Genomic DNA, 13557 nt, shown 5'->3' with positions numbered 1-13557 from the left:
AAATAAGTTGAACAAAAATGACAATATTTGAGAACCTGTTGTGCATCATTTTGCTTAAAGTCATTTTCCAAGAACCGTCTACAATGTTAAGTGGGGACTTAACTGTACACAAAAAGTTTCGTATTTTTGTCCACAAGCTACTTGGCTCCATTACCAAGACACAATTTACTTATTGTATATTGTGAAATGAGTTGTAAGGTTTTATTTTTTGACATTAATAATTGCAGTTTCTAACTAATAGTTGCTGTTTCTAGCTTGCTTCTCATTCTTTTTTTTTTTTTTTTTTTTTTAAGTGTATGTATTTCCATGCTTACAGTCCTTTGGGATGCCCCAAGCTCTGGGTCTAATCACTGTGCTTGTAGTGCCCAACTGGCAACAGGGTCCTAGAGCAGATTTTTTCTAACAACTCTGCATTCCATTTGCGCCCCTCACCGGTGATTCCCACCAGCAGCGACACCACCACTATGCCCTCTCTGTGCCCTGGGAAGAAAATGAGCAGAAAAACTTGTGACTTGGATTGTTTAAAGATCTCAAGGGCCATTTCTTAAAAAATGGTGCTTCCAATCTGCTGTATTTGGTCAAAGGCTTATCACCTCTACTCCCCTATTTCCAGAGAAAATGTTGAAAGACTGTAGAAACTGGCATTTGGAATTGTGTGAGGTTAAATAAATTATAGGATTTACAGTACTTACATTCCTCCCAGAGTAAACACCAGTTAACCACCCCAGAAGTCTCTTGCAAAGCATTTTGCTTAAAGTTACAATTTCCAAGAACCTATCAACAATGTCAAGTGAGGACTTACTTTATGTATTTTTTAATCTTTTGAGTTTTAAATCATGCATTAGGTTGGTACAAAAGTAAAAGTATGGCAACATATAAATATATATGTAGACAAATATACCCCTAAATATGTAGTATGTTTGGAATTATACCCAACAAGATCTTAGTGTGATAGTCTCTGGATTAAAGAATTATAGATGTGTTTTTCCCTTAATTCTATATTCTAGTTACTCCATTGTAAAAATGAATAACTTGTTTTAAAGTGGAATAAAAGAAAAATGTATCCATGCTTTAAACTAAAAATTATACTGTAAGTCATTTATCCAGAGGTAGTAATTAATAGTGAGCACAAAAGCTGGGATATGGGAATATGTATCACAATATTTGTCTTTTTTAGTTTTAATTTAAAACTACTTCAACACAAAAAATTCTACCCAGAGTATGTAGATACAAGTTACCTGTGCATAGATAACAATTACCTATAGACCCCTGCACCCAGGTTAATCATGTATTAAGATTTTCCCAATTTTGCTTCAGATTTTTTTATAATTAAATACTACATTCAAAATCAACACTCAGCCATCCAGATTCCCTGCCTCTTCAATGATAACAATCCTCATGAAGTTGCTGGAGGACCGTCTCCATTTCATGTTTTTGTACCTTTTTGAATAGGTGTGAATATCTTCAGCAGTACATAGTATTTAGAGGCAATTGTGAAATTTACATGAATGATGTCATTCTATATTACTATATCCATAAGTTCCTTTTTAATAAGGCATCACGTTTCAAGATTTATCCATGTTGATGCATATATAAATTTATTTTGATTGCTATGTTACTCTATTAATATATCATAACATCTATTATTTTATTAGTACACAGTTTAAATTAACAGCTTTTCATTATTAAAATGATCACTGCAAGACATCCTTGTACATATATCTTTGCACATACGCCAAAGATTATCTCTGTATATATCTAGATGGAGAATTGCTAATCACGGGATAGATATATCAACTTACTAGACACTGCTAAATTACACTGCAAAGTCAGTGAAGCAATTTATACATCAACTACATATGGGAGTTCCCGTTTCCCCATATGTTCATCAATAATTGATATCATTGGGCTTTTTGGTGGGGGGGCCAGGCATATGAGCATAAAACGGTAACCCATTTTAATTTTTCCTCTTCAATGCTAAAATGTTATTTATATTTTCATATAGTTTTTTGCCATTTGGGTCTTATTTGTACAATTTCTGCATATATCCTTTGCCTATTTTTCTATTGGGTTATGTTATCTCTCTTTTAAATATGTAAAACTTTTTATATATTCTGTTTACTAATTATTTGTTAGTTATAGGCATGAAAGTGTTCTTCCAGTAGTGACTTCATCTTTCATTTTGCTGATGATCTTTTTTATGTACAATGTTTTCATTTTAGTCAAACATATTTATCTCTTTCTTGAGAGTTGCATGTTCAGTATCTTAAGAAATTATCTGATATCCTGACATCATTTGTTTTTCCTCAGTGTCTGAAAATAACTTTACAGAAGCCAATGCTCCCCTGCTCCCTCTGCCAGTGTACTGAGTTGGATAAAACACTCTGCCTGGTGCAATGTCTACGATATCTGATTCTGAAGACATCAAGCTCTCGGGTAGTGCAGCTCTCTTCTCCTTCATTTATAAAGTGTCTCCTCGGAGTCTTCATTATTATATGACATTTTGTGACTTTAAAACATTTTGTAAATTTCAAATGCTAAGATTTTTGGATTGGTGGAAGAAAAGCAGTTGAGGGTCAAGAGCCCTATACTCGGCCGCCACTCTTATGACAGCAGAAACCATGGCACAAAATATAATATTTTTCTTAATAAAATATCCAGCCATACGATCATTAAAAAATTGGGAAACAACAGATGCTGGAGAGGATGTGGAGAAATAGGAACACTTTTACACTGTTGGTGGGAATGTAAATTAATTCAACCATTGTGGAAGACAGTGTGGCAATTCCTCAAGGACCTAAAAATAGAAATCCCATTTGACCCAGCAATCCCATTACTGGGTATATATCCAAAGGATTATAAATCATTCTACTACAAGGACACGTGCACACGAATGTTCATTGCAGCACTGTTTACAATAGCAAAGACCTGGAACCAACCCAAATGCCCAACGATGATAGACTGGATAGGGAAAATGTGGTACATATACACCATGGAATATTACGCAGCCATTAAAAACAATGAGTTCACGTCCTTTGTAGGGACATGGATGAACCTCGAAACCATCATTCTCAGCAAACTGACACAAGAGCAGAAAATCAAACACCATATATTCTCACTCATAGGTGGGTGTTGAACAATGAGAACACATGGACACAGGGAGGGGAGCACTACACACTGGGGTCCGTTGGGGGGAAATGGGGGAGGGGCGGGGAGGTGGGGAGATGGGAAGAGATAGCATGGGGAGAAATGACAGATACAGGTGAGGGGACGGAAGGCAGCAAACCACACTGCCATGTGTGTACCTATGCAACAATCTTGCATGTTTATCACATGTACCCCAAAACCTAAAATGCAATTAAAAAAAATAAAAATAAAATAAAAAAAAAAAAACAAAGAAAAATAAAAAGGAGGTTCAGTAGCCAAAAAGAAATTGCTTTGGTTTTGAATAAAACATTATTTTAATCTAAAAAAAAAAATATCCAGCCATAAAAAGGATGAGGGCATGTCCTTTGCAGGGACATGAATGAAGCTGGAAGCCATCATTCTCAGCAAACTAACATGGGAACAGAAAACCAAACACCACATGTTCTCACTTATAAGTGGGAGTTGAACAATGAGATCACATGGACACAGGGAGGGGAACATCACACACCGGGGCCTGTCAGGGCATTGCGGGGAAGGGAAGGGATAGGATTAGGAGAAAAACGTAAAGTAGATGACGGGTTGATGGGTGCAGCAAATCACTATGGCATGTGTATATCTATGTAACAAACCTACATGTTCTGCACATGTATCCCTTAAAGTATAATAAATAAATAAATAAACAAAAATATTCACCAACCATAACTCCCTCATACAACATGTAAGGCAAACTTTAAATTCAAGCATGCTTATAGAGGTTCAAATAGTTTTATATTTACCTAGAACTATTAATATTCTTATTTAATAGATACACATGAAGAGTTGACATTTATGTAAAGACAAAATAATTTGCTTGTAGGAAAAAAGAAGTTTCAGCATTCTGAAAATGATAATATTTTTCTTTCAACTATAACTTTAAATAAGAAACATCAAGTTATATCAACAATATTATAAGGATGAAAAACAGTAAAAGCCAAAACTGAACAATTTCCAGATATTCTTCCCCTTGAGAATATTTATAGAAGAAAAACTTTAGGTGACAAGTACCACCAAAGGCTCTTAGAATTATCTCTAGCATTAACAGGACTGTCCAGCAATCACCAATTAAAATGCAGTAATCATTGTATGCTCTCATACGCAGAGCATAAAAATGTCAAACTCATAGAAATAACTAATAAAGTGGTGGTTACCAGAGATGCTGGTCAAGAGACTGAAATTTGTAATTACACAGGAGGAATTATTCCAAGAGTTCTATTGGACCACGTGGGACTAAAGTCAATAACAAACAATATACTTGACAATTGCTAGGAGAGTCGATTTAAAGTGTTCTTACCACAAAAACAAGTAATTCAGATAATGTGTATGTTAAATAGCTTGATGCCATTCTGCAATGTATACGTATAACAAAACATCATGTTATACACCATAAATATATATAATTTTACTTGTCAATTAAAAATAAATACATATATACATACATATATAAAATACAGTAATCATAAGGGGGAGAAAGGCATTGAAATTACATAAAATTTCTGAATCAGAAACAAGCACTAAGTCTCTTTGTAGTCAAAGTGTAGTTAGTAATAACATTTAGAATGACCATGAGAGGGGTATTTTCATAGTGAAAAAAAAAATGTGTGTCCTACCATGGTCAGAACAGAGTAAATATGCAACAAATGGTAATTTTCATTATTTTTAAAATTATCACAGTCAGCAACAAGGAAAAACAGAACTAAATTTGAGGGAGTGAAGGGCAAATTATTATACAAATTCTGCAAACAGCAGCATTAATTCGCCTGACATAGACTACACAACAAGTGAAGATTCTCAAACAGATTCCTTTTTCAGTGAATATATGAATAATAGTGATGATGTCACTCTAAAATAGAGACAAGCTAAAAATATAAGATGAATAAAAGAATGATGAGACCTCTCCTCAATCCAAATTTATTACTGCGACTTTAACCAGTCACTTAACTCTTACAACTGTCACAATAAGAGGTCTGTCCATTCTAAAGGTAGAGCATAAAGCTGCATACACATTCAGTCTTTAGCTCAATCCAGAGGACCCTGGGCACTCCACCTTCAGTATAAAGAAGCAGATGGCTTCTTTAATTTAGTTTCCTAATTATACACTCTGTTCTCAAGTGTATGATTTGTCCTGTTTATCAAGAGTTAAACCTCTGCATCCAAGTGTTCCTTCCAACTAAGAGAATGAAAAGGAAATCTTCTCTCATTAAGGAAATTACAGGTTTTCAAGTACGTTGATGTTTGAAGAAAATATTTAACATAATACAGTTCTTTAACATTTTATGTAAAATTTTCTAAATTATTCTGTAATTACCTTGTTTAAAAATTAAGAAACAATGATGAGATTTATAGAAATATTTCATAATTTCCTTTCCTAAGTCATACAAATGTTCTCATTTTCCGTCAGTGATATCACAAATACATCTTCTAAATAGCACATGGGTTTAACTTACAAGAAATCCTTTTACATACTCACAGCAATCCTAAGCTATACTTCCTTATTTGAGCTAAGTTTTAACTTTCTCAAGTTTATATCAAACTAATAATAAAGAATTTATGTGGAAAAATATATTACTCTTTTAATTTTTATTTTCACAGATTCTTATAATGTTTTGTAACACAAAATAGATGTGGGAAATACTGAAGCTTCCAGTATGCTGCTAGATGTCTCCTTCCTGTATAATACACATACAATCACTAAGTAGAAAATACATTCTGATCCATAACTTTTCTAGAAATACAAAATAATTTTGAGTTCTTATTACAAATAATAGCGGACTTATTAATACATGAAAAACCTACTAGGTGAAACTTATAATTGACCTTAAAAAGCCCTAGATAAGTGAAAAGTGACCTGGAAATAGAAGGAAATGGGAAACATGAGGATGATGAAAAAGTTGATCTCTTGGAATCACATGACATTATTTTAATAAACATTTACTCTCTGACTTCTAGAGAATCAGAGATTCAAAACTGAATCAGGCACAGAATCTGTCCTCAGTGAGTTCACATATAATACGTAGAGCAAGAAAATACTTATATATTTTATATTTCTAGGCATCATACAAACTGCCATAGTTCCCTTAACAGCTTTTTTTGTTGTTGTTAAACCAACCAGGCTCTTCTGCTAGCAGTTTCCTGCAAGGCTCCTCCCATCGTGAACTGGGAGAACATTTCCAGGGAAGGCTCTGAGACACCAGTCAGCCTTGCCTATTTCCGATTTCCAAACCTTTTCTTGAATACATTTCTCTCCTTAGTCTCCCCTCGGTCATGACACTTAGAAGCATCTCTGTCTACCTGAGCTCAGCCTTGTCCAAGACTTAGATTCTGGCCCCTCTCCACCTCATACCTCAGAGCTACCTGCTATTCTCACTCATTCCTGACTTGGGTGGATCCTGAAACTCCAGCTGGCACTGAGCCTGGGCACTCTCTCGCTCCTGCTGGGAAGTGAGGGAATCTTTTCAGTGACCTCATTTTAATAAAATAAAGTTTAGAAAGATGAAGGAACACTTAAATTGATCCCACAAGGACATTAAGTTGCCAAGTGCTTGAACAACTGAAAATTATGACCATGATAGCTATCTTTTATCCTAAGGTACTCTATCCCTACGTACAGGTGAAGAAACAGGTTTACATTTACAAACTGTGTGAGGCTTGAGAATCTCTTGAACTTGGGAGGCGGAGGCTGCAGTGAGCCAAGATTGCACCACTGCACTCCAGCCTGGGCGACAGAGTGAGTGAGTGCAGTGGTGCAATCTCTTCTCACTGAGGCCTCCACCTCCCAAGTTCAAGCGATTCTCATGCCTCGGCCTCCTGAGTAGCTAGGACTACAGGCACATCACCTCACCCAGCTACTTTTTTTTTTTTTTTTTTTTTTTTTTTTTTTTTTTTTTTTTTGTATTTTTAGTAGAGACAGAGTTTCACCATGTTGGCCAGGCTGGTCTCAAACTCCTGACCTCAGACAATCTGCCTGCCACCTCGGCCTTCCAAAGTGCTGGGATTATAGGTATAAGCCACTGCACCCAGGCTGTTTCATTTTTAATGACAGTATCAGCAATACTCACTAGCTTGAATCAAGATGGCAAATGCTATAATGGAGGAGCTGGAGGCCACTGCCACTTAATAATTGCTGATATTAAATGTTTACTATATACCAGGAACTGGGCTACACACTTTATAGAAACCATCTCATTTAAATCTCAAAAATAACCCTATGGGATATACAATGTGCTTATCTTCATTCTAAAAAGGAAAAGAAACAACTATGGCTCAGAGAAGTTTAGTAGGCCCCACAACTATTAACCAGTAGAGTTAAAAATACCTTGAGTCCAGAGCCCATGTCACCAGTCATCATGCCTAACCATTCTATCAGCCATTCTAACATTTTGTCAACTTGACAGATGTGGGGATTTGTCGCATTCCTCCCGGCTTAGATGGCATCTCTCCCCTCCTTACCATCCTTGCAGCTCCCAACTCAATCCTTGCGGACACAGTAAAATTTTACAAATAAGTATAACTAGTAAAACTGAATCCCAAAGCAAACTCGGAATTAGACCTTCTTTATCCGTTTTCTGCAATGGCTACCAATGTCTACTAAAGATATATATCTCTGTCTCATAATCCCAGGATGCTCTAATCTCATTCAAAGCCAGAGGAGATATGTGTGTTGTGTGTTTAAAAGGTATGAACTGGTAGAAAAGAAAAGGAAGTGGGTAACCCTGCATTAGAAAAGCTGGATATATTTGATCGGCACAATGATATATTGTGCTATTGTTTAAACAGCTGTTACTCTGACTGTGCTGCTTTGACCTACTTGCTGCAGAATCGTTGGGAATGGTTTTTCAATGCAGATAGATAGGCCTCCCTCCGCCTGTCTCCAAAAATTCTGGAAGGGGTATGGAACTCAGTAATCTTTATTTGGCAGTTCAGAAGCTTCCCCAGTATTTTGGATATAGATGCACAACAGAACCCCTGGCCCTATTGTGCTTATGTACTCTAGTATTACATAATTTTGGTTTTGTAACTGACAGATTGAAGATCAGGATTTGTGTTACCTCAGAGCCTACAGGGTAATTTATTACTCCAATCATTATCAGAATAGATGACTGATATTATGGATACACCAAAATAGTTCAAGAATTTTATGTACTCTATTGTCACGGAGGCCTGGTGTGCAATGATACACACACAGCATGCCCCTAAAAGTAGCAAACAAAATTTAATTTGAGTACTTTTTTGCATATTGTGTCATACTGATCTTTAATTGCATTAGCCCAAGCACTGCAGAAAGATGCTAATCAGTACTTTGAGTACAAAATGTTTTACACTCAAATAAAACCTTAGGAAACTGCTTTATTAAATCCTTCTTCTGAGGATTCACAGTGATACTAAAATTTTGAGATGCTCCAGTGTGAAAAAGAAACTTGTTAACTTTATGTAGTATTTCACAAAACAACTTACTTGTGTGGAGGATGAGCTTTTTTCCCTTCTTTTCTGCACATTTCTTACCACCAATTTGCTTAGGTCTGAATTCATTTACTCCACAAATATATGTTGTGAATATATGCAACAACTATAAGCTAGGCAGTTACGTTAGAACGGAGGATAAAATGATGACTAAACTAGACAGACTTTTCAACAGCCACATTCATTCTCATTTGAAACTTGTCAAGTCACAAAGGTTTCTCATAGCCCGAGGGGCCCTGATGCAATGCAGTCAGCTATATTGCCTCAGTTCCACTACTGACCTTACTTTAGTTACAGCTTTCAAGAGGCTTCGAGAATCTCCAAACAAACGTAGAGCTGCTGCTGAGCTGGGCTTGACAAGCAGAAGAACTCCCCAGGTGGCTGCATATCCAAGGTAGCCCTGTAACAAGTAGAGTATTATAGAATCTGTCCGGGCATACATGGTGCCATGGCTGCTTCAAAACAGGCACTCGAACTAGTTGTTGAATCAAAATTTAACCTGCAAATTTTTGTGCTGGGCAGGAGTTTTTTCATACCATGGAATAATGCTTATTATTTGTATGGCTTTTTTGAACATCCACTGACAAATAATGCAGATAATTGCAGCATAGATTCGACACTGCAGGGGGCAATCCTTTGTTGTTATACTTTTGTTGTTATTGGCTTATTATTTTTCTCCTGAAATAAGGAGCACAAATGAGTTCACTGAAACAGCAGATCGTCCTTTTACCCATAATACCATTGCTTTGAGAATGACTGAAAGAATGGCACCTAATTGACATATATGAACTGATTTCAGAGTTTTATTTATTTTTATGGTCATGCCAATGATACATACTCCTGCTGCAAATTCTGTAATGACTATATATATATATCCTCATATCTGTTACGATTCAGGTGATTATAATTTTGTCTTTGCAAAAGATGCCTTCCAACATGGAGAATTGTAACCTATAAAGGTTTTATGATGGTGAAACATTAAACTCTGCCTTAGTGCTCTCCTATGGCAGAGGAAATAATACCAGAAATTTAGAAATTGAAATAGGATTTTTAAAAGTAGTGGTCAAAAGGCTCCTAGTCTTCAATGCACACAGCACAGTGCTATTAGAGATGTCCTGCTGAAAAACAGAGGAAAATATCACTTCACCTTCACAGTCTCCTAATGCATAGGATATTGTCCAAACTCTTCAATGTGGTTATCAGAGCATGCCACAATTTTTTTCCCAATCTACTCATCTTAAACTGCTACTAATAACCGACTGCATCTTAAAGTTAGGCTCATTGTTTCATAATATACTGACCTTTCCTGCCTCTTGGCACATGCTAGTTTTTCATTCTGGAATGCTTTTTCAGCCTTAATCCTCAGCCTAGTCATCAAAATCAAACTTGAATCTCATTTCGTAAAACTTTTCTAGATCCATCTAGCAATTCAATAAATGTTTTATTAGAGGCTCTGCTGTGTGCCAAATACTAAGCTACATGTTAGAGATTTTAAAAATAATTTTTTCTTTAAAATCCCTCAAGTCAGTAAGTGATGTTTGCAATATAACATGATAAATGCTATACTCAAGAAAAAAACCCAGGTCATCTACCATACGTGTAGTAATTTTTCCACTATTGCATCTTCTGTTTCACTCAGCTGTAGCTTAAGTGTGTACACCTAAACCTTTAACACCATAGGACTCTTGTAATCCTCAGGAAGAATAACATGACTCACTCTGGTACCCTGTATTCTAGACATCAGCTGGATCCACCCTGCTCATCAACGCAGTGACAGATATTGCTGCCAAATGTTGCACACATCCACATTCTAACTACTAGCTTTCAATGCCTGTGTGCTGTTCCTATTTTTATCTGGCCAAATAATGGAATGCTTTGCTTTGGAATTTGGACAAAACTGACAAAATCAGACCTAGACTAAATTGAATATGTTTGTTTCTTTAAGGCAGCAGAATTATCCTTCATCCATCTAATCAAGAAGTATTTAGCAAATGCCTACCGTCTGCCAGATACTCTGCTAGGGATGTAGGCGCAGCAGGGGAAGACGACGTCTGGAATTAAAAGTACGTTTTCTTGAGCCATATAAGGTTCAATTCTGAATATGTAAAACAATGTGCAAAATTAAAATAGCTTCTTGGTTTCAAAGTTGTGTGATTAGTTTGGGTCATATAAGCCTATAAACTCTTCTAGGCTCACTACCCACCCTGACTACCCCCTACCTCTGCCACTATGGGGCTTTTTATGGAATCCTAATTTTCAGCTGAAGGAGTTTCAAAAGGAATACTAAGTAGAAAATATGATGGGAACAATAAAGCTTATTTGGAAGACAGAATTAATAGAAAGTATTAAAGTAGAAATGGGTGACCTAAGTCCCTTTTGTAAGAGAATGTAAAACATGGGTTACATATAATGTTGAAAATTCTCTCCCAAAATAAAATTATCCAAGATACCACTCTGTCAATGTGAAGTTTACCATTTAGCGCACCAAAAAAAAAAATGCAAGTTGTCTTATGTATTTATAACCTGAGTTTGGGGAACTATCATCTGATTTAAAGAGAGAAAATAACAGTAAGCAGGAAATTAACATTCTGTTATCAAAAATTTAGACTTCAATCTTTCCACAGAAAATTTTGAAATTTTTCTATTAATCAGTTTACCTTTTAACAGGAGTTCCTTATTTCCACTGAAAAAAAATCTATCAGTCTTCTAAAATCTATCACTAGTAGAGAGCATAATATAACTAGATACAGAATATAAGTGCAGTATGTACATATATATGTGCATACAAATAAACTATAGCACTAAATAATTTATTTGAGGGGCTTGTTTACGATAGCACTTTATGAGGTGGTTTTAAACAAAAGGTAGAAGAAACTGGAGCTATTTGTGTTTGTCTCAAGAGAATAAAAGCTTTTTCCTTGAGTTCTCTGATGCATGTAATGTTTGAGATTTACAGAAATAGCATCCTTCTCTCAGGAGAATCAAAGAACCCCTAGGCAGAAAAATAACGCTGCAACATGTAACTAGCATGTAGTCTGTTTCGTCAATTACTCAAATAAAAGATGCAGGAATTTGAGAAAAACAATTTTAAACTCCATTACAAAAGCACATATTTCCCTAACAGAGCTGATAGTCCATTCTGCTCCACCAAAACAAATGGCATAGAATGATTCAATTCAGTCTTTCTGCTTTGCCCCTCTGCCCTCACCAGTTCCCTCTTCTACCCCAGAGGAATTCTAAAGTTCCAGGGGAAGCTTCACAGTCAAGGACAGCTTTTCACATCTAGTCACCTTGTCATGCTGTCTACGTTGCTGGAAATCGCACTGAATTCTCCAGGTGTTCAGGAGCATTCTGACAGGTAAGAGGAATATGAAATCCTTCCTTCTTTCTGAGATAAAGCATCTTCATTACCAAAATCCTGAGTTTCCTTCTGCCCCTCTTAACTCCTGCAGGCCGCCTTTTCCTCCACAGGACCTCAGAGTCCTGAGGTCCCATTCAAGGGATGCTTTCCCCTGTAACAGCACTATATTCGTATCTGTTCCCTTATTCCTAACCCTCTCTCCTTTCTTGGCTTCTCCATTACTTCTCAAGCCTGGTTTTCCTTGAACACACTTGACTCTCCTTCTCGACTTGTCTTGCCTTCTTATGTTTGAAATGTTGGTGTTCCTGATGTTTCATCCTCAGTGCTCTTTTGTGTCCTGTACTCCTTTCTAAGTTAGGTGTCCTTAGGTAAGTCACTTCCCTCTCTGGTCCCCACTTACACATATGTGATGGGGTGAAAGAGACGGGACTGGATAGTTTTGGAAGTTTAATCCCATCCTAAAATTCAGTGGTATTCTACTGAATAACTCATAAAGAAGAAATGACAGTGAAGATAGCTGCAAATCCTGAATGAAAATAGATGGGCTCAGGAGAATGGGTCTCAGTAAAGATACCATGAGAGAACTGGATGCCACAGCTCAGAACAGGAAGCCCCAGTAACGGTGTGGTATTTTGTATCTATTAGAGAATAATTTATTTGAGATTCTTTGTATTTATTAGAGAATCTCAATGGATCCAACTCTCTTTGGGATTCATTGATATTCTCTAATAAATACAAAAGGTCAGTGTGAAACAGGGAAATAGTCACAAAAGGGAAATCACAGAAGTGTCCTAATAAGGGGACAGATGTGTGGAATCCTTTTCCTTGCTTCCTAATGCAGAGAAAAGCAAGGCAGAATCAACATTCTCTAAGAGGCAAGTTACTGCTTACCTGGTTTTGCTCCAGGAAGCCCAAGCAGGAGATACTTTACTCTGATACTCAATTAGAGCTCACCCAGGATTCAAAACAGTAGTCAAAGTACTCTGCAATCATGGATTCTATAAAAACAGGTTTTCTTAATGATTCCAGGTATTCTGGAACAAAAACTCTGCACACACAGTTTATGGGTAACTTACATGTAAAAACGATGTTTTGATACCTGGATCACAAAGCTATACACAAAAATTATAAAAATTATTCATTTGGGAGCTGATATAAATGTCCAGCTCTTCGTCACTAGGAACGCGGTAAAACGCATTCACCAGGTGTGGCTCAAGACTCCGTCCTGGTTGGGTTCACCATCTTTCACTGTATAAGTGTTGATCCCCATCTGTGAACCTTACCCTGCCTACATGGGATGTCTCTTTTTCTTTGGGAGCCCTTAGTGCTATCTTTTGCCTTCTGTCACTGCTCAGGAAGTTTGTTTGTGCCAATGAGTCTACAAAATGCCTGAAGTACATACATGTTACCCAGGTATAATGGATCTGGCCTGTTCCACAAGACTCGGGTTCAGATAATGTCTTGTCAGTTTCTCATATTTGTTTTAGAACCGTGATTCTCAATCGGGGAACCCCAGAAAATGTTTGACCATGTCTGGAGACCACTTTGGTTGT

General features: G+C 36.6%; 1 protein-coding gene across 1 annotated transcript in view; it reads right to left on the bottom strand.

Annotated features, from left to right (window-relative positions):
- PLPPR1 (phospholipid phosphatase related 1) overlaps positions 1-13557 on the bottom strand; it is a 464080-nt gene that overhangs the window by 357215 nt on the left and 93308 nt on the right. Inside the window, exon 2 of the mRNA XM_074395106.1 lies at positions 8925-9043. The gene's annotated coding sequence lies outside the window, so the exon portion shown is untranslated. The remainder of the gene's footprint in view (positions 1-8924; positions 9044-13557) is intronic.

This window comes from Saimiri boliviensis, chromosome 2 (genome assembly GCF_048565385.1).
Source record: "Saimiri boliviensis isolate mSaiBol1 chromosome 2, mSaiBol1.pri, whole genome shotgun sequence".
Lineage (NCBI taxonomy): Eukaryota > Metazoa > Chordata > Mammalia > Primates > Cebidae > Saimiri > Saimiri boliviensis.
Note: the sequence above shows the minus strand (reverse complement) of the source record. Positions and strands in the feature narration are given on the sequence as shown.